Source organism: Triturus cristatus, chromosome 9, assembly GCF_964204655.1.
Source record: "Triturus cristatus chromosome 9, aTriCri1.1, whole genome shotgun sequence".
NCBI lineage: Eukaryota > Metazoa > Chordata > Amphibia > Caudata > Salamandridae > Triturus > Triturus cristatus.
The window spans coordinates 457,554,628-457,577,150 of record NC_140592.1 but is presented as its reverse complement, the minus strand read 5'-3'; the positions used below and the strand labels follow the sequence as shown (position 1 = coordinate 457,577,150).

At 43.1% G+C, this 22,523-nt stretch overlaps 1 protein-coding gene and 1 long non-coding RNA gene across 8 annotated transcripts in view; one reads left to right on the top strand and one right to left on the bottom strand.

The window, feature by feature from the left end:
* Window positions 1–21,827, top strand: part of LOC146798138 (uncharacterized) — a 155,049-nt gene extending 133,222 nt beyond the window's left edge. For 2 of the 3 annotated variants that reach the window (XR_014969117.1, XR_014969115.1), the window contains 2 exons: window positions 20,997–21,068; window positions 21,393–21,827. This is a non-coding gene — a long non-coding RNA (uncharacterized LOC146798138). The remainder of the gene's footprint in view (window positions 1–20,996; window positions 21,069–21,392) is intronic. The other variant, XR_014969116.1, reaches the window with a different exon arrangement.
* LOC146798137 (uncharacterized) overlaps window positions 1–22,523 on the bottom strand; it is a 271,358-nt gene that overhangs the window by 189,852 nt on the left and 58,983 nt on the right. For all 5 annotated transcript variants that reach the window (XR_014969112.1, XR_014969114.1, XR_014969111.1 and 2 more), the window contains one exon: window positions 2,268–2,465. The gene's annotated coding sequence lies outside the window, so the exon portion shown is untranslated. The remainder of the gene's footprint in view (window positions 1–2,267; window positions 2,466–22,523) is intronic.

Here is a 22,523-nt window from a genome sequence, read left to right as displayed (position 1 = left end):
ACCCACTTGATATGTTTATAGTTTATTTAGTCTTATACTTAAGATATTAACCCCCCCCCCCAGCTCACTTCCTGAAGCCTAAGGACTAGTTCCTGCTTATGTTCCCCAACAGCCCCCAAAAATAATATTTCCATACAAAGCTTAAACAAAAGCTTGTCCTAACAGACCTTTTAGTCCCCTCAAAATATCAACTGTTACTGGCCTCTACACCCCCATGCCTGCCATCTTTCCTTCACCAAGCACTCAGACTCTTCACTGTGTTTCTCTACTGTCCCATACTGTAGAATGCCAACCCAGCTAATCTTCAGTCCATAGCAGCTGTCAATAATATTTTATCCATTAAACTCAGCATTTTTTGCACTGTATCCTCCCTTACCAGTGCTGGGTGTCTCTAGCCTTGCCACTGTTCTTGTATGCACTTACTAAGAATTCCCTTATGCCTATCTGTATGCCTGTCTAATAGATTGTGCCACTGGTCTTTCCATCAGTTGGAATACCATCCTTGCTCACAAAGCTTTGGTGGCATCAGTGTTCTGTATACATTACCCCACCGAAAACCTGCTTCTGTGAATGAGACCACGCAGCCGTCACATTAAACTCCGCTTTCAGATTGAGCCTAGCTTTATAAGTGTCATTACACGGCATACAGCCCAAGACAAAACAACCTTAATTATCACAGTAGCCACTCAAACATGGCAGATTACATATTAATTAAAGCCACCACAACTTTGTTATCCACATTGACAAAACTATGCCTAAACCCCACTAAGGCTTCCAACAAGTGTCAGAATCTCAGAAATGCTATTCTTCTGCATACTCTAAACCACTTCTCTGGCCATCTATTAAGCACCCCATCTGCCTTTTTAAAAATAGGCCAAACCACCTACCCAGCCATGTTCAAGTAGATACCTTAAAAATTCCAGGCAAAAAGTCAAGTTTTTCCTCACTGCCACCTTTAATGAGATCATGTGATGTAATAACAGTCACTACCATGGCAAAATCTACCCATCTGCAGAAGGTTCTGCCTGCCCACACTATGCAGCATGCACTATTCCAGAGCCCACTTCTGTGACAAGGTGACAATATGAGGCACCGCCTGCAGGTGAAGCCAGATTTCTCCAGAAACCTATTTGTGGGCGTTATTTTTTGAAGAGGAGGTGGAAGTGGACAGCAGCAAAATACTAGTTTGCCTTAATGTCAAAACTCTTTGCACATGCCTTGAGGTTACATGGTGATAGCAGATAGGCTGCATAACTGCACATTGTCTGACACTGCCCTCTGATGCCTCTCTACTGGGATGAAATAGCGGACTACCTCAAAGGTATTAACAGATGGACTTTAATTATCACTCATAAAGTGTGCTTGTTTGGACGTTTCCTGACAAGTTAAGAAAAGAGAGAATTATATCTCAGAGTGGTTTTGGCTAAAACCAGATTACACATGTTGAATAGTAATGGAGACTCCTCCGATTTCAGGAGGAATTGCTAAAGCTGGAGGAGAATCTTTGGTGGGATTTTCTTCACTATAGAGCTATATCAGAAAATCTCTGGTGGATTATCCTCCAGAATTAATATTTCTCCAGAAATCAAAGAGTTTCCTGTTCTGTTACCAGCTCACTCTAAATGTATCCATATTAGGGGGGGTGGCAAAGAAATGCAGTGGAATGTGTGACAGCAGAAGGAAATCTGAGCATGTAGTCAATTGTGAAGGCTAGCCTAGAACACATGGCCCTGCATATGTTGTGTGATATAGAATAACATAAGGTACATTAAATCCATGCTCACGAGCTATCATGCACATTGGAAGAATTTGTATAGTTCAAGTCATTAGTTTAGCAGTGTAGATCTTTCTTAAACTGCACACCCTGTTTCACAGATTTGGGATTCCAGTGCCCTGCTGTATGTGGTGTTTGGCAGATGTTTGACAGATGTTCATTGTATTGATGGTTCTTGTTTTTTAATGTGAGACAGTAACATTAAAACATAATGTTATAGTGTATTCTAACTAACCTGCAGCAGCTATGTTTTCCTTCATGATAGCTTTGCCTACTGGATGTGCCCGCCTCTGAGCCCACACACACCTCACATCCTTACTCCAAAGATGTGAAATTTGCAAACCTGCTGGCTTAGCCAAAGCACTTTACATTTTTATTACTCTGAAGGCTATCTGTTAATGCTGAGATAGGCATCAGCTTGCATTCTTGGTGCAGATTTTTGTTATGTGATTGATACTTGAGATCTATGATAGAGTATAGATTTGAGTCTTACCTTACTATGTGCATCAACTGGTGTGCTGAAGGACCCGTCTAGTTTTCTTTGACCGGTTTGGTCGGTTGTCCATTGCTCAGCCAATGTGAATTGTTTTCTGGATGGGCATCATTAGCCTGATAGACATCCATTATATGTCAATTTTGAACATATTTATCATCCATATAGTCATTGGTTTACAGTTATGTTTTACCACACCTGTAAAATAAAATATAAATATTTATTTAGAAAAATTGTCAGACTTAGACCAAAGCACCTTAAGTCCTTTTTTCATTTTTGCTTACAAACGCATAGAAAATTATATCTCATAACAATTAGCTTACAGTTTAATGCCCAAAGAATTTACTCAATGTTCAGCAGTGCACTGGATTCAAATTACTATAATCCAACTGACATCGAATTGCCACTGTTTCAATGTAATTAAAGTTACATAATAAGTCAAATTTGAAGAAACCCCATTACAGAGTGTTCAGTATTTCGTACCAAAAAATTCAAGCGCAACCACATAACAGTGTTATCACAAATACAGACTTTTTCTACAAGCCAATTTAGGTAATTGGTAGGGAATAATTGCTTTTACAATGAATATGTGCAGTAACGATTCATGGTATTGTCCACAATAGAGACTGAGGGCCTCATTACAATGTCGGGCAGACAACACCGTTGCGGAATCGGGACCGACTGTTCTACAGTCAGCATTCCCGACCACAGTATTATAATGCGCCTGCACATGGTGCGGTCGCATACTCCAATTTCGCTATGGTAGCTTGTGCTGCGGCCATAAACCGGCCGTAGCACAAGCTCCCATAGAGAAATGGGAGAATCTGTTCATCCCTGGCACAAACAGGCAAGGTCATCTGGAGCCGGCTGATGACGATGTGCAATAGCAAGATCCACAGTATCACCCAATGAGGATCTGGCCCAAGTCCCCAGAAGGACATCATACAATGACCCGCCAAAAGGCAACAAGGGCTCCACATCCTCTGTACCCTGGTGGAGAAGATCCAACAAAGGATCCGAAGGCAGGGAGACAGAGGGCGGCTGCATCAGTAAAATATCCGCAGCCCTGAGAACCGCCCTCGCAAAGTCTGCGTTAGCCTCCGTGGCCATCCGAGGTGGAGACAGCAAGTCATCCGTTGGGGACGGCTGCAGGCTAATCCGTCCACCCAGTGACAGAGGCCCTGCAGAATAATGAGCCGGCCAGTGCCCCATGGGCCCCTGCTCTGTGGAGCATGGAAAAAACCCTGGGTTCGGAGAACCCACTGGGGTCACGTCCTCCACCAGCAGAGGAACAGCTGGGGACGGAACCGGCGTCGATCGACGTCGGGACGGCGTCAGATTGACGTCGGCGACCCCCAAAGAGGACTCGTCCGCCTGTGTCGGACCGGCGTCGACTCGACCTCCCCCAAGGCAGGAGCCTGCGGGAAGGAACAAAGTCGACTTGGAGTCGAGCTCTGCGCTATCCAGCGACTACGCAGAGAGCGCCGCAAGACTGTGCGAAGAGGCATCAGGAGGGCTAGATGTCAGAGTGGGATTCCCCTCCGGGTCGTGTCCCGACGTCGCAGCAAACCCAGAACCGGAGTCAAGGCACTCGGTCGGCGCAGAGTGCGAACCCCCGTGGCGCGCCAAGGAGAGGGGCTGACCCAAAGATGGCCTCCAGAGCCCTGGAATAGGCCTCCATCTGGGTCCGAGTTGCCCCAGCCCCAGGAAACGGTGACTTCTTCCGATGCTTATCCGAGGCAGGCGAGCGACGTCTGTGGGAACGACTCCGGGATCTGCCCTGAACAGGAACTTCAGCGTGGGAATAACAGCGCCGTTTGGATCCTTCTGCTAGAGACGGAGGCCGGCGCCGCAAGTATTCTGACCGAGACAACTGGGCGGAAATCAATTTCATCCGTCGTTCCCGCAGGGACTTCCTCTTCAGCTGCCGGCAGGGGTCTCACTCCGCGGGGTTGTGGTGCTCGCCCAAGCACCACATACAGATCTCATGTGGATCCGTCGCCGACATGTGCCACGAACAGGACACACACACGACTTGAAGCCCGCAGGCATCTGCACACTGAGAAGGCCTGAAACCAACACAGGCCAGAGTAACCGCTTCTTCCGGATCCACGTTAAAATGCAGAAAAGAAGAAAAAACTGACGTCAGCACGCCGAGGGGGACTTATATGGCTCAATTGATGTCACTTCCGTGGACGACATCAGGACGGAGCCGGCGACTCCACCCCCTCCGGCGTGCGGAGGTACTGCTGGGGAAAATGTTTTTCGGATCCAGTCTGACCCCTGGTGATATTCTAAGTTAAGAAATCTGCGGCTGGATGTCTCTATCAGATAAATGTTATTGGAGATTCTCCATGACTGACCTCTCCATTATTTGAAGACTTCTTCATTTTAGCTTTAACAATAGGTGACCCGTACAGGGATAAATAGGGGCCACTCCAGTCGATTCTCAATGCAGTGAAGGGGCCTGTCTGGACCCCTACAAATCCCGAAGTACACACCTCAAAGAGACTGATTTCCTGAGTCGGCATCTGTGGGGGGGATTAGCTGAGTGACCCTGACACAAGGTGAGTGACCCATGCTTCATCCCAAAGAACTACTGAGAAGCCATTCATTGGGTAAGAGTGGCAAACATGATAAAGGAGAAAGAGAAGCACTGATAATGGGAACAAAGGGGATTGGTTTCCCCAAGGAAGCTGGTTCAGCCTTAATTCAGGAGGTTGGCTCCTCCACCATAGGCTATTTCAAGTTCCCAGGGTTGATTAGGATATTTGGAGTGCCTAATGTTAATTATAATAATGGGTCAAGCATTTAGCAAATATAATAGGTTAGACCAGAGTCAACCTTTGCCATTTGAAGGGTGTCCTGCCCATTAAATAATAAGAAAGGTTTCTATAGCGACAGTTTATTTTTACTTTTTATAATTCTTTTTAGTAAGTCAATCAATACCATTCAACTTTACAGATATCTTTGAGAGGAAGTGTGGTAATACGTATACATATGAGGACGTTTGTTTGTTAGAGCACTAACCTAAGTAATCTACACATTCACAGGTCCAGAGAGTCTTCTGTTGCAGGAACCACTGGTGGGCTACAAATCTCCCCTCTGTACATGTTCCACTTGTTCCAAACAGCTATCCATTTTTTGGGACAGCCCCTTGCTGTGATACAGGCTTCGCCCTAAACATACACCAGTCCATGTCTGTTTTACACTTCGTCATGGTAGGTGACAATGCAGCTCCCCACAACTGTGCAATATTTCGTTTAGCAATCCTAAAACCCACTGTAGCCCACAGCTTGTCTTTACTGGATCGATCTGTGGGTTCCCATACATTCAGGAGGCACCCCTTAGCTTCAGGACGGACAGTAATTTCAAGCACCTCACTCATTACTTCATGCACTCTGCACCAGTATCATTGTATGTGCTCACACTCCCATATTATGTGCATGAAAGTACCCAGTTGGTTACAATTCCTTCTGCACTCTCCCTTCTCCGCCCGCCCCATATGGACCAGACGGGGCCCGTTACGTACACTCGGTGAAGTATTTTGAGGTGGACGAGACATAGCCTTGCGGAGATGGCCACTTCCCATGGGGAGGCCACCGCCTCCTGCCATTCCTCCTCATCCAGTTCCAGCCCGTCACCAACCCAATGTTCCCTTCTTTGTACCAGGGGATCTGGAGAATTGTTTATCAACTTTTTATAAGTAAGGGAGATCGCTTTTTTGAAAAGGTGCCAGTCTGGCAACTTGTCTTCTAAGGGGGAGGCGCCTGTCTTCATGTGTGCCTTCAGTGCATGTCGGATTTGTAGGAACCTAAAGTGTTCGGAGTTGGCTAAACTGTATTTCAGTTGAAGCGCTTCAAAGGTGAGAATATCACCCTTCTTCCACAGGTCCCAGATTCTCGAGATCCCAATGATCAAACCCCTTCGAGGTTCTCAGAGTTCCCAGCTGTTCCGAGTCCCAAAGCAGTGTCGCCTGTGTAAGTTTCCGCTCCCACCCCAGACTTTTGGTCGCTGCATGCCAGATGTGGACCGAGTGTTTTGTTGGTCCCGTAAGTTGGAATGTGCGGGGTTTGGAGTAGAGGGCTCTGTTATAGTTCCCCCCCAGGTAACTGCCCCGTTCCATGGCATACCCGGGGTCGTCGGAACTCCGATAAGTACCTTGATTGATGGCTGCCAAGTGCGCCGCCCAGTAGTACTTCTTGAGGTCTGGAAGCCCGATAGCCCCATTATACCAGGGCAGGACCAATTTATTCAGCGCTATACGGGGCCTTTTTTCCCCAAAGCAACTGCCGCTGCAGTCCTTCAATCTCCCTGAAGTATTCTGCAGGAACCACATCGGGGGCATTCTGCAGAGCATATAGAAGGCGCGGCAACGCCATCATCTTAAAGAAAGCGGCTCTCCCAAGCATCAAGAGCTGGAGCTCCTTCCAACTAGCTATGTGGCTTCGTAACCTCTGTAGCGGGGGGAGTAAGTTTCGGTCATAGCGGCATTTGGGATCCGCCGTGAAAAATATCCCCAGGTACTTGAAACCCACCTTTGTAGTTTGGATTGGGCAGTCACCAGGTGGGAGGGGAGGTTCTCCACTGAGAGCGAACATGAGGCATTTACTCCAATTAATGGAATACCGTAAATATATCCAAAACGCTAAGAAGAGACCTTTGGGGGGAAGCCAAATATAGGAGAATATCATCTGCATATAGAGAGATGCGATCTTCCCAGTCCTCTGACCACCGCAACCCCCGGATGACTGGGTCTTTGTGGATCCATTGAGTTAATGGCTCCGGGGAGAGGGCAAAGAGTAAGGGGGACAGCGGACATCCCTGACGGGTAGCGCAACCTAGGCCAAAGGTTGCAGATTTTTTGTTGTTGACCACCACCTGTGCCAGTGGTTCCGAGTAGAGGAGCTTGACCCATCCGATAAAACCTGGCCCAAACCCAGTTTGTCCAGGACTGCAAAAAGGTAAGACCATTCAATGGTATTGAATGCCATGGTGGCGTCTAACGAAACGATTACTGCTGCTTCCTGGACTGTTGGCACCCTGCCCAGCACTCCATGCACTCTCCTCAGGTTCATTGCCGTGTTGCGTTGGGGCATGAAGCCTGATTGATCAGGGTGTCCCAGCCCACTGATGACTCGAGTGAGCCTGTTCGCTAAGAGTTTCGCCAAGATTTTGGGTTCTGCATTGAGCAGAGAGATTGGTCTGTAAGAGGTACGGTCACATCTGGGTTTGCCCTCTTTATGGATAGTGACCAAAGTTGCTAACCTCTGATCCGCTGGCAATGAACCCACCTTCCTGCTCTCTACGAACATGGTTCGTAGGTAAGGGGTGAGCCTATCTGGTCTTAGCTTATAGAGTTCAATGAGCAGGCCATTCGGTCCCAGCGCTATCCCGGCATGGAGGTGTCTAATTGCGCTCGCAATTTCGTCATTGATGAGATCGCTATTCAACTCCGCTGCCTCTTCCGTCGAGAGGATAGGGAGTCGTATGTCTTTAAGTAGTTCCTGAGAGTTGGTACCGACCAATGAGGTGCTCAACTGATATATCTTACTAAAATGGGTTGCAAATTCGCTCGCAATTTCTTGTGGGTCTGTGAGCTTTGTACCCCCCTCATTGACCAACTCCGGCACCAGCCTACTTGCCATTTCTTTTTTATCAAGCCATGCCAGCAGTTTCCCTGCTTTGTCCCCCAATTCGTACACTCTCCCGTCCCTCTCCCTTGTCTTCGCTCTGTCAGTGGCTATGGCCTTGTACTCATCTCTCTTCGCTGTCCCCCTTCTCCACCTCCATTGGTTTATCTCCGTTTTAGGGATCCAGCATGGATGCTTGGGAAATGTATAGCGATCTAGCTTGTTGTGTTGCGTGACTTTTGTGCCCTCTGTGCCAGACATTTTCTTTAGGAGCAGGCAGCCGTCACCCTTTCCGCCCCTGACTTAGCAATCTTTGCAGTGAACAGCCTTGTATCTCTCTCCGGGCATTCATCTTGCAAGTAAGTGGTCAGGGTTGGTCGTGGGGGTGTATCACCAAGATGCCGTCCGCAACCCCGATCACGTGGAGGACAATGCACTAGGCCAGGTTTTTTCTGTCTTTATAGGTTTCCTCAGTGAGTCCTCCTGGCGTGCAGGCCCTGCTCTGCCGTGGCACCTTGGCTTTCACTCCAGGCCAAACCTAGGCTATGCTGCAAGTCCCGCCAGGCTAAGCGACCAAGGGGCGCCTCCCCCAGTCCATCAAGGACTTTAGCCACGGAACACTCCAGTGGACCCTTCAGTGCTTCGAGTCTATTTATCTGCACGACTGGGTTGGCAGGCGCCTGTGTAGCCATAGTTTCCAGGGGGCTCTGCCGGCAGAGAGGAGAGCCCCCAGTGGTGGACCCAGCAGGTATCCTCGGAAATCCTGTTTCCCGCTACGATCGTGGCCAGTCGCTTAAGCCCGTTCTGCTGCAGGTCCCCGAATCCCAGCACGGCCAGAAGTCCAAGTCAATAAGTGCACCCATGGGGGGGCAGGGCTAGCCGGCGTGCATGCGCTTGTTGCTCCCAAGGGGCACTGCCAGAGCTGGGGAGGGCAGGTGGTGAGGGACTTATGGGGAATCCCTCCTCCGCCCCCGGCTCCTGCCGCCGTAACTCCCGTCTGCGAACTAGGACCCTCACTGTGGTGCTACACTGTTCCCAATATGGCCGGTCCAGCGGTGTATCCGTGAGGGGCTTCACTCACCCGTTGCCTCTCAGAAGTGCAGTTTTGGTCTGGGCGCCGAATTCAGCACACTCTTGGCCTCCCCTCGGTGCACAGGCCCCAACCACGGTCTGTCTTGTTGCCGACAGCCGCTCTCCAGTGCGCCGATCTCGGCTCCGATAATTACTTTAGGGACCCGCCTCCGATTCAGGAATGGCCGCAAACTCCGCCAGCTGCGGCGCTTCCGGTGTCAGCCCCAGAGCCTCGATATTGGGCTCGTCAGGTTCCCTGTGTGTTGCCGCGTCCCCTCCACCGCTCAGGTCATGGATGAAGCAGTCAGGATAGGCAATGGAGAGAAAGGTCGACAGAGCTACCCTAGCGCGCGGCCATTGCCCAACGCCGCATTGCTACACCCCCAACGTTTATTTTTTTTTAATCAATGGCATACGTATACCAAGGACAATATTTATTTGCAATTCCGCTTGGTAAGCACCATTGACTTAGTCAAAACACAGTATATTAGACACTGCATTGTAAAAAAAAGACAGGAAAAATATTAGATTGGCACACATGATTGCTGGAATGAATGGGAGATATATGCCAGACAGCTGAGGTGTATGAAACGGGTGAAGGGGACAGTATGCAATGCACTGAAATAGGAGTTACAGGAATTTAACAGGTCAAGAGTGTGCAGAAGAGTACGGAATACTACCGCAAAAACGGTTCGACAGAAAGTAAGGCTTTTGTGATAGCCCACAGCGCCACACCTGGAGGAGACAGATCCAATATTAGAGGGACTTTTGGATAGAAGTCCTCCTCCTTACAGTGAGACTAAAGCAGTTGATGAAGGGACAGGGCATTTTGTAAAAATGAAGAAATGTGAATGTAGGATCGGGAAAGAGGCAAGTAGTACATGTGGAAGAGTAACACCTCAAGAGATTGAGGGAGTTAGCCCGACATGCTTCAAAGAGGAGATGATTCAGTACTAGTTGCATTGGAGGAAAGAGCAATGAATGGGGTGGTGCATGAAATGTGTACTGGTGCTTTTTTATTTTTGCTCAGCAGGACCCTATGATAAGGAGCAATTAGTAGCACCATGGGACATCGAAATAATAAATGATTGAGTGGAGATGGGTAAAGTAGAATGTCAAAGGGAAGAGGTGAGGAGTTTGATAGATGAACTGTATCCGAAGATATAGAAATACAGGGATCAGGCGGACAATTGGGAACAAAGGATAAAGGAAGGTAAAAAAACAACAAAAGGAAAATAGATTGAAGAAGCAAACTCAGACATGTTATAGGTCAGACAGTTGCAGATAATTCGCTGTCTGGGGATGGGACTTCTAGAAATATACCCGGTCTACTGATAGTTCTAGAGCCTGACACTACCCCTAGTAAAGTTCTTCCTAGGAAGGAAGACCAGGAAACAGCAACTGAGACGTTTCATTATGTTTATACTACTACATGGACTAAGGACCTGTACACTTTTACTAAAGATTTTCCTAATTTGCAAGAGAGACCTGACGCATGATATTCAAAGATAGAACAGGTACTGAAATTAGACGATCTGACCCGGAAAGACCTTGATACTATGTTTTCCATAATTATACTTTCAGAACTGTGGGCTAAGGTTAAAACTGATCAAAAGGTGGAGTCGTCAAAGGAAAAGCCGAATAAACAAGACAATGGTTCCCTTTCCCAGGACACTTTGCACCTGCCACAAAAGGTTCTAGAATGTCTCAATTAATTGTTACCTCATAAACGGAATGATTGAAATTAAATATTTCAGGTAGTTAAAAAAAGAATGAATCTGCTCATTGCTATAATGAGAAGATGAAGAAGGCTTTTAAGGCCCATAGTTTGAAGGATAGAGATGACTCTGGTTCTACTTCCGCCCTAGTGAATGCATTTGTACAAGGACTACTGCCCACCGTTAAGAAAGAAACATCTCCAGGCAGTTATTCCGTGCTGGTCGGTGGAACCAATTGATAAGATATCGGCCTAAGACACCTATGGTGAGGGTTGTTATGAAGCATAGGGTAGCCCCAGAGGAAACAGAGGAGCAGCAGCACCTGCATTATCAGTTGACCAGACAGGTCCTTATGTTCAAAGAGAAGTTTATGGTCATAATGTTAAATTCCTCATAGACACTAGTGCCAGTTACTCCACAGTATCAGCTAATACTGTTCCCCACTTACCCCTCTTCGGGATGACCAACACCTCTGTGGGGATTTCATATGTTGCCATTAAAAGCCCTAATAGCCAACATGTGATGTTTATCATTGGTGCAATTAAACACTAACATTCTTTTGTTTCTGACAAAAATGCCTTTCATTTATTGGGTCTTGATTTATTGAAAAAGATGAATGCTGTCATAAAATGTACACCGGATGGTGTTTTATTTGAATGCAGTGATGAATGACTATTTATATATCAAATGAGTATCTATCATACTGCAATTTGAATCTGATTTTGGTTCCTGATATTGTGCCGAACAATGTACCAGTTGACGACTGGAATTTAAAGAAAATAGATGTAGGGAGAATATTAAATGTTGAGCCTATTTATGTTGTTTAAAGAAAAATGTTGTGTTGTCTCGGGTTCCACAGTATCATATTTCACAGAAGGGAAAGTAGGGAAAGTTGGGATTGCAGCAAATGATATCTGCACTGGTTAAAGAGAGTCCTGGTAGAAACAAAGGGCAGTGTCTGTAATTCCCCAATTCTCCTGGTGCGCAAACAAAGTAAGGACCCCTCAAAGCCTGATGAGTGGCGTGTGGGTAAGATTTTCAAGAGATTAACAAGATAGTAAAGCCCATATTTCCCATTGTGCCAAACCCCACTACCATTCTTCTCACTAGAACCCCCTTCAGCCACTTATTTTTCAGTCCTAGATTTGACAAATGCATTCTTCTCTATTCCCCTACACCCCGATAGTCAACATCTTTTCTCCTTTGTCTTCAGGGGGCACAGTTTTTCTTGGATACATACTCCTCAAAGGTATACAGAATATCCTTCCATATATTCACCTACATTAAAGGCAGACATTGATCAGAATATTTTTTCCCCTGGGGTGGCATTGATCCAATATGTTGGGGATCTTCTTATAGCAGTTGATACGGAAGAACAGTGTTTGCGGGCCACAATAAATCTGCTTAAATTCTTAGCATCCCATGGTCAAAAAGCATCCCCAAAGAAATTACACTTTTGTAGAAAACAGGTTTCCTATTTGGGCCACCTGATTTCTGATGGGGAGAGGAGAATAACACCAGGACGTAATCCTGCACTAATGCAACACCCTGCTCCCATGACACAACGCAAAGTACGTTAATTTCTAAGAATGATAGGGTATTGCAGGCAGTGGATACCAAATTTCTCCCTTATTTCTAAACCTCTACAAGACCAGACACACAAGGATATTACTGTCCCTGCCCCCTGGATGCAGATACTTCAGGTAAGTTTTCAAACTATTAAAAAGGCTCTCTGTGAGTCACCGGCATTGTGGATTCCAGATTACTGTAAAGAGTTCTACCTCTTTATACATGAGTGAGAAGGATGTGACTTTGCAGTACTCACAGAGGACCATGGGGTCTTAGGAGACCCTGTGCATATCTGTCTGCTATATTTTTCCCTTTCTCACTGGATCCATACACCTTCGTGGACATAGCCCATTGATGTACACCTCCTTAGTCCTGCCCCTTTAAAAGAACATGTGCCCTTTCTTGCATTTTGTTTGACTTTCTGTCTGCTGCGGGAAAGAGGTAGGCGATCGGTACTCTTGTCTTGTTTGTGTTTTCTGAATGGTGTTGGCCTTGGGGTGGTCTATTCTCATTCTGAGATTACCTCTCCTTGTTAGTTTTTTCTGAGCAGTGTTGGTCTTGGGCCGGTCTGTTCTCACTCTAAGATTACCTGAGTTTTGTATGTGAGAATTGTGTCAGGATCCTCTGTCTGATTCCTAGGGTCGTGCTGATGCTCAAAGGGGGCCCTCCTCTGAACTACCCCAAGTCTGGAATAGAGATACGTACACAGACTGTTGAGGTAATTGAGCGGGGAAAGGAAAGGGTAGGAACTGCGGGGAGGGAGATCCGTGAAGGAGACAAGAAAACAACGTAAGACCTCTTCTGTTATTTCTTCCCCACACCGTTACTATACAGCCTGCTCCTCGATACAACAACCCCTACCTGAAACAAAGAGAAAAGGAGGCGTAACATCAGAAGAGAGCAGAGGACGATGGCATATTCAGAACACCTTCTACGTGAAAAGAGAAGACAACAGAGAACACACTGTTAGGGACGGTTTATTGTTCCACCCCCCACTAGTCCTCACTATATGTCTTTACACTAAGTACCAGGAGAACACCTACCATGCTATTTGTCCTGTGGACTGTTTAGCCTGGTTCTACCCCCTCCAAACGACCTCTGTCCTGATGACACTGAAAAAAGAAAGAACAACCAAATGAAACTAATCAGAGGGTTACATTGAACCCTCTAACTCAACGTAGTTCGAATCCTTAACCCATTGGTGCTAGGCGCCAATAAATGTTAATAGCTCTGGGCTCACAACTTCGTGTCAGCAAAGTTTAGGTTATTATAAGGAAGTTCAAGCAGCAAGTAACCACGACCTGGTATTGTTCCATACAAGGTCTTGAATGTTTGATACAAATAACTATACAAAAGCAGAGCGTCACTTAATCCCAAAATATTACAGTTATAGCTGGGATTTATTGAGGGTGCATCAATTTCCTTGCACAAAACCGGAGGAACTTCACGGTTTTACCAACAGGGAAAAAAGCAATCCCAAGTGCCGTTCTAGGCACCTAAACTCCCCTACAAGAGACCGTAATAATGCGTGTGTCGTCCAACAGGGGAGTCTATGGAAAGCGCGGTGTACTCACCACCGTGTAGTTGCAGCAGCGAGCCGATCACTGGATTGAGTGCAAGCACACACAAGCTCCCCTGCAAGAGACCGCGAGTCCCGCGCTTCTCATCCGACAGGGAAGTCCTTTTGGAAAGAACCGGTGAACTCACCACGATCTATGGCAGCAGCAGGCGGTCGACGAGTAGTGCGCGAGCACTCTTACCACCGGGGGTAATCCGTGGAGTGGCCGGAGAAATCCGATTCTGCGATTCCAGAAGAATAATCGGCGGCGCTTCCAGGCCGCCGCCGTCCTTATTCTTTCCGGGCGTAACGTCCGAGTCACGAGATGCGTGACTCGCGTTGCATGCCGGTAAATGTAAATGTAGTTTTGTTTTCTTTATGCAGGTGTCAGCATACGGTTTCTTGTCTGAAGGGCAGATAGTGTGTACTAGCTCACATTTCTGACAAATTGGTTGGTTTCTCAATCTGCCTATTCCAGCCTTGCCTGTTGCTCAGGCCTATAACTCTTGTTCACGGCTTTTAACAGCTATTATTGCCCTCAGCAGCAGGCTAAAATGAACAGATAGAAATGTTCATCAAAAACAATATGAAAATCGTTACAACATTCTAGGACTGTTAAGAATTGCTAGGATAATTCTCATCAGTGTAGCAAACCCACTCAACACCGGGAAACATCCATTACCACGCGGGCATTGCATCGCAATGCCTTTACATCGCGGGTAATACAACGCAAGTCATTACAACGACTTGCGCTGGATGGCGCTCTTACCTTAGGAATAGTATAATTTACTATTCCAACACCTTCCCTATTGTACGTAGACTGGTGTTGGAATAGTAAATCATACTATTCCAAAGTCCAGCGCCCTCCAACGATGTAACGTTCCGCGATCATTTTGATTGCGTTGTAACGTCACATATTCCTCAACACCGGACCATCATTGCCGGTAAAGCAAGAAAAGACAGTATTTATGCACGTGGAGATTCCTAATCTTCGAACGGGGATTAGATAAATCTGATGTGCTCATTTAAATATCAGACAACAGCAGATGATGTCAATGAAACTTTGGCATCCAAAATGACATAATGGCATTTCCGGTAGAAATGAAATTCCCGTGGTACAACTTAATCTAACAATTAATATTGTTGGGAAACCAAATTATTATATCCAAATACACAGTATTAAGCCCATGTGCTAGGATATGACTAATTCATGCAAATCATGCCATTATACAATTCAGTAAAAACAAAATATTTTATTAAAACCCAGTTAAAAACAGACAAAAACAATTTATGATCCTGTCACAAATGTATCTAAGACATACACATGTCATATATACTAAAAACAAGTTCCTCTAAATTCAGGGGCACAACTATTACCCCTTATTCAAGTGCAGTTTTTGGACCCTACAGAACACAATCGCTACGTCTAACAATTAACAATCCCACAGATTTATAACAGAGAGACAGAAACAGACAGTATAATTTGTCATTGGGGTAACACATCCGTTAATAAATTTCAAAAGGCTTTTCATACACACAATCTGAAAATATAGTGTTTACAAGAAAAGCTGTTCCCACAGATTGTGTTGTAGTGCTGCGTCGACGCGTTTCGATGGTTTGAATTAATTATTCATCTTTTTCAAGACAAAATATATTTCATCGTCTCTCTTATTGTAGGCACTGGTTGGGTGCCGTTGTGAAAAGCTCCTGTTGGCAAATATATCAATATTACAAGTTTGTATTATATCAAACCATCGAAACGCGTCGACGCAGCACTACAACACAATCTGTGGGAACAGCTTTTCTTGTAAACACTATATTTTCAGATTGTGTGTATGAAAAGCCTTTTGAATTTAACGGATGTGTTACCCCAATGACAAATTATACTGTCTGTTTCTGTCTCTCTGTTATAAATCTGTGGGATTGTTAATTGTTAGACGTAGCGATTGTGTTCTGTAAGGTCCAAAAACTGCACTTGAATAAGGGGTAATAGTTGTGCCCCTGAATTTAGAGGAACTTGTTTTTAGTATATATGACATGTGTATGTCTTAGATACATTTGTGACAGGATCATAAATTGTTTTTGTCTGTTTTTAACTGGGTTTTAATAAAATATTTTGCTTTTACTGAATTGTATAATGGCATGATTTGCATGAATTAGTCATATCCTAGCACATGGGCTTAATACTGTGTATTTGGATATAATAATTTGGTTTCCCAACAATATTAATTGTTAGATTAAGTTGTACCACGGGAATTTCATTTCTACCAGACAGTAGTACCCTATTCCCCTGGTTGGTCAAAGGGGTCTCTCTCACTTTTATTATAACATTTTCAGCACAGTCCGTGTGGACTGGAGAGGAGGAATTTTTTTGCATTTGGTTCATAACCAACATTCAAACAGTTAGCCCGGTGGACAATATGGATAAGTTTAAAACATTCGGTTTCACCGAGGACCAATTCAATAGGTTGATAAATCAAAACCCACGAGGTGGCACTAAAAGTATGATTAATAATAGTAGCCATGAGCAAATTTAAAGAAGAAATTAATTAGGACCGAACTTCACGCTGAGTTTCTAATTGAATACCTAAAAGCCGGAGTAATACCTATAGGGTTACGCATTAGAAATGAACCTGGACTTTTTATTGAAAATCAAAAATTCCTTGAGGTATGGACACATATAGCTAATCGCTGCAGTAGGGATTGGCTTATCCTTATAATAGAAACTGCGCAAGAAGTAATGATTATCGAGCGAAAACAAATTGAAGAATTAGAAACATCACTTAAACAAAATACAGCTTTGGATGATGCAAAAAAGAAATTAGAAGAGTTAGAATCGGAAACTAATGGGTATCGGGAATAACTTATAAATAAAAAAACTACCAAACTCAGAAAAGACATTGATAAATTTAGTGCTGAACTGGTATATCCGTTTCTTAATAAAGAATATTATAACACCCAAAGAGAACAGAGGTGGGAAAAACCACAGTACCAAAAACCGGTGTACTCAAGAGGGGGCAGCAAGAGAATTACCTTCTCTGAATCATCGGGATCTGGTAGTGAGGAAGAACATACCAATGAGCAGCAAGGTAGACCAGGTGCCAATTATGAACGTGAGCCTTTTTTAGGGGGACGCCCGAACCGAGGACAGAGGAACTACAGGAATTATGGGAGAGAAGAACAAATGAGGAACCATCCACCTCAAAACTACCAAGCGCAGGATTATTTAAAAACAAGAAATCAGAGGTACTGGAGGTAGTTGCGATTCCTATCATCAACCTTTCTAGTAAGACACTAACTAATGAAGAAGAGGATGTACTAAAAAAGGGTTTAGTTTTGCCCCCACTGCTCCTCCCAATAAATTTGAATTAGAAAAGGACATGAGAAGTTTTTTTAGGAAAATCAGATTAAATAACTTTTTCAAAGACAGAAATTATGAACCAACCCATAATACTACAGGTTTTAAACCAAAATCTACCTTTACTCCTAACCTCAGTCAACTGGACAAAAATATCGAGCTATTTGAAAAAATAGTAGAAATAGAAATAAAAACCAGTTTAGGAACAACATCTAACCAAACAAATAATCTTCTACCCAATCAGAGAAAAGCACTCAAATCATTACAAGACTGCAACCAAATTACCATCAAACCTGCAGATAAGGGTGGAGGGGTGGTGGTCCTGGACACATTAGATTATGAAAATAGAATGAGATCACTGCTAAATGTGGTAGACCACTATATACGTGTCCCTTTCTCTGTAATTGTGGGCCTAAAAAAAGAAGTCTCTCAGTTCCTAAATAAGGGTAGAGAAGAAGGAGTGATCTGTGATGACGAATATAAGTTTCTTTTTAACAATAATCCCCGCAATTTATGGGTTACCAAAGATACACAAAGATATAGCGAACCCACCAATGAGACCAATTGTGAGTAGCTTGGGCTCATTACTTGAGCCATTAAGTAAATATGCTGACTACTTTTTAAGACCGATTGTCCAAAAACAGGAATCATACCTGAAAGACACAGCCCACACAATTTCTATTTTTGAGGGACTCAGCTTCAATAGGGTGACTCAATATCTAGTCACCCTTGACATTGAAGCATTATACACAAATATCCCCCAAGATGATACGATACGGGTTATGGCATCTATTTTAGAGGAGGAGAATTTGAATGGTGATCAATGCCATTTCATTTTAAATTGTATTAAGTTGGTACTGAAGAACAACATTTTTTTATTCAAAGATGAGCTATATAAACAAGTTAAAGGGACAAGTATGGGGGCCACATGTGCCCCCAGTTTGGCCTGTCTTTATGTAAGCCATTTTGAGCGCAAACACATCTACAATGAGATGGCACCTTTTTTTGAAAATGTCCTCCACTGGCATCGTTTTATAGACGATATAATTTTTATCTGGAACGGTGCAGAAAATGAGCTCATGAATTTCCTAGAATGGCTTAATAAAGGAGATGACAATCTGAGGTTTACGGCTAATTTTAGTGACAAAAGTGTCGATTTTTTGGACATTAAAATAAAAGACACACAAGGACATCTTGAGGTGGAATTATTTTCAAAACCCACTGACAAGAATACCTTGTTGAAATACGACAGTAATCACCCTAAGTCACAAAGAGATAACATTCCATTCGGTGAGTTTTTAAGGTTACGCCGTAACTGTACAAACCTCACTGATTTCTATTACCATGCTGAAAGAATGGAAATTAAACTGAAAGAAAGAGGATACCCCAGAAAATTAATCAAGCACTCTTTTAAGCGTGCAAGATTTTATGACAGGGAGAGTCTCTTAAACAGTAATAAAGAGAAGAACAACAGAAATCTAAATAAAATTGTATTTGTTAGCCAATATTCAGGTTTGAGTAACAAAATAAAAAATATAGTCAACCGCAATTGGAAAATTCTTAATGATGGAATATCAACACCTATGCCTAAACCCCTTTTCTCTTTTCGGAGAAATAAAACTATAAGAAATGCATTGGTAAAAACCTATAAAACAATTGAGAGCAATACTCAAACCACTCTGTGTAACCAAGCAGCTACAGGGAACTGTGCCTGTGGTACATGTTCTATTTGTCCCAATTGCATTAAACAAAAAAGCCTGAACTTCAATGGTAAAACTATGGTTGCGAAAACACTATACAACTGCCGTAGTAAAAACCTAGTTTACCTGCTGATCTGCCCATGTGGCAAGGGCTACGTGGGTGAGACTGGCAGGGAACTACGCATCAGACTACTCGAACATAGATCGGCATTAAAAAATAAGAAAGAAAATGCACCCCTTACAGACCACTATGCCAAAGCTAACCATCAATACAATGAGTTTCAGTGGTTCATATTGGAGAAAATAACTATAAATCGAAGAGGTGGTAATATTGATGCAATTAGAAAAATGCGAGAACAGTGGTTTATGTGTCATTTAGATACCATAGACAAAGGCATGAACACTAGGGAGGACTGGATGAAACTGGTAGCAAATTTATGATATATAGTGTAATGTATAGGACAGTTCCCTTAATGTAGACCCACAAAATATAAATAAAAATAAAAATGAAAATAGTAAATAAAATTCTTAGGTTGTGGGTAAATAATAATACCTCATGCTGAAACACAACTGAAACAACTAATGAGAATTTCCACCATTTTGTATTATATAAACTCAACATTGAAATTTGACACTATTTAGTGGGCAAAACTATAATTATTAGAAAGGTGGCTAATTTCTTTATAACCCTATAAATCTGTATTTGGTAAAAACCGGCATAACACAATAAAATAGTAACCAATGGTGGTTGTAGGCACTTGTATGGTTTTAGCAGCAATAGTGACTTTGTCTGTGTTTGCCTACTAGATCAATAAAGTTACGAGATTATGATAACTAGTGCATCCGGGTTACCATAGGCAGTACGCGTAGGTATAATCATGCACAATATAACAAAATAGTATTTCCAAATGTGTGTGTAGGTACCTCCATGGGATCAACAGCAATAGCGATATTATTTGTGTTTATTTAGCGGATCCATCAAGTTATGAAACTGTGACAACAAGCACATCCGGGTTATTCTAGGTAGTATGCGCATGTTTTGCCTATCCTGCCGACTTGGTCCGACCTGAACCGGATGTTTGGTTGCACATTACTTCCGGAATTTGTACGTCCGGGTTACCGTAGGCAGCATCCACATGATCTAATTGTTCACAGCCCAAAAAAATTTTTTCAAAGCTAAACGCGGGAAACACGAAAGTACACCTGTTTGTAATTCTTGAATGGACCAATTGGAGCATGCCTCTTTGGGTATTTAAATAGGGTAAGTTAAGGATTCGCCGAATGCGGCTAGTTTCGAGGACAAGAAGAACCCATTGGAAACAACACAGGATTACCGAGACGGTGAGGCTATTGGGTCGGGTTTCACTGTACTATTAGGTCACAATTTTAGTTAGAACCTTTTTTGCCGTATACTAAACTAACTATAGGTTACGGCACCCCAACTTATTTCTACCACGGTATTCTGTGTATTTTACAGGCACTGCCTTTTTTGCCGTATACTAAACTAACTATAGGTTACGGCACCCCAACTTATTTCTACCACGGTATTCTGTGTATTTTACAGGCACTGTTGTGGCCAACCAAAGAAGACAATACTGTAACTAGGCAACGATCCGCTTTATACTGCAACTCCATAAAAATATGCCAAGCGGTTTCCTACAAACAAGACGGTAGGCATTTCAATTTGGATGTTTGGGAATAATATGCAGTGACAAAAAAACAATACTTAGTTTCACTTGAATGGTTCATTTTTAGGTAAAAACCATTTAAAGACGAGTTGAGGACGGGTTAATAAACAAGAAATAATCTGCTTCACACTGACAAGACGAAGGATAAGTGTCTCGGATCACTATTTCCATCGCTGAATAAGGTGATTAGATGCGACTCTGTACAGCACTAATACCATAATTTGATAATCCATTGACCTGGTGCTTAAAATTAAGGAGGGATATCTCTTGCCTATTGTTATAAGGGGTTTTCAAGTGTTAAAGGAATGAGGTTTACCCTATTTTACGATATGAGGCGGTTCTTAAAACAAAATAAGAGGCATAAGTGTCAAAACAATAAATGGCTTGAATCTTATTATAAGGCAACAGCCTGATTTATATTATTACATTTTCAGATGGCTGTGCGACAATTTATAGAAAATAATTAGACAATAGACGAATCCGAGGAGAACGAGTTATGGTATAAGGTATTTATTAAATCCAATATTTACACCCAATACGTTGAATAACTTAGGATATTCTGGTATGAGTAGCCCATTTGATAGGATATAAGAAGCCTAAGGTTGATGTGTATGTAAATATCATCCCCATGGTAATACGATTGGCATTGTCCTAGCTAAAATTGAATTATTAAATTCAAAGATGAAGTAAATTTAGAACATGGTCATATGTATAGACACTAATATGTTTTAACATAAGATGACTTTTAAGAATACACGATGAAGGTGTAATGTAAAAAAGTAGTGGTTGATATCAATACAAACTTGTAATATTGATATATTTGCCAACAGGAGCTTTTCACAACGGCAACCAACCAGTGCCTACAATAAGAGAGACGATGAAATATATTTTGTCTTGAAAAAGATGGATAATTAATTCAAACCATCGAAACGCGTCGACGCAGCACTACAACACAATCTGTGGGAACAGCTTTTCTTGTAAACACTATATTTTCAGATTGTGTGTATGAAAAGCCTTTTGAAATTTATTAACGGATGTGTTACCCCAATGACAAATTATACTGTCTGTTTCTGTCTCTCTGTTATAAATCTGTGGGATTGTTAATTGTTAGACGTAGCGATTGTGTTCTGTAGGGTCCAAAAACTGCACTTGAATAAGGGGTAATAGTTGTGCCCCTGAATTTAGAGGAACTTGTTTTTAGTATATATGACATGTGTATGTCTTAGATACATTTGTGACAGGATCATAAATTGTTTTTGTCTGTTTTTAACTGGGTTTTAATAAAATATTTTGTTTTTACTGAATTGTATAATGGCATGATTTGCATGAATTAGTCATATCCTAGCACATGGGCTTAATACTGTGTATTTGGATATAATAATTTGGTTTCCCAACAATATTAATTGTTAGATTAAGTTGTACCACGGGAATTTCATTTCTACCAGACAGTAGTACCCTATTCCCCTGGTTGGTCAAAGGGGTCTCTCTCACTTTTATTATAACATAATGGCATTTCCTACTAATGCCTTTGTGAATACGTAGTGAATGAATTTCACCTCAATCGACGGGCCAGATCGGAGGGACATAAACCTAATAAGCCTGCAAAGATAATACATTTAAACAATAAGGTTGTAACTGATCGTTGAAGCTATTCTTTTTTCTTTAGAGTGTAGGTAAAACAAACTACTTCCACAGACTCTAAACCTATTTATTTTCATTTTAAAAAGTACAACCACCTTGAAATCTACAACTCCTACATAAGTGTTTTGAGTTGACCTTGCAGAGTGGTAGAGCACTACACAAACCTGAATCACTACAATAACCTACTCTGTAACCATACAAGTATTACAGAGCTATACTGTATTGTATTGCAGCAATTATCTACCGCTTTCTACCCCTACGTGCGGTATTGAAGCACTTTCCCACACGGATAAAAAGCTACACCATGTAGGGTTTTTGTT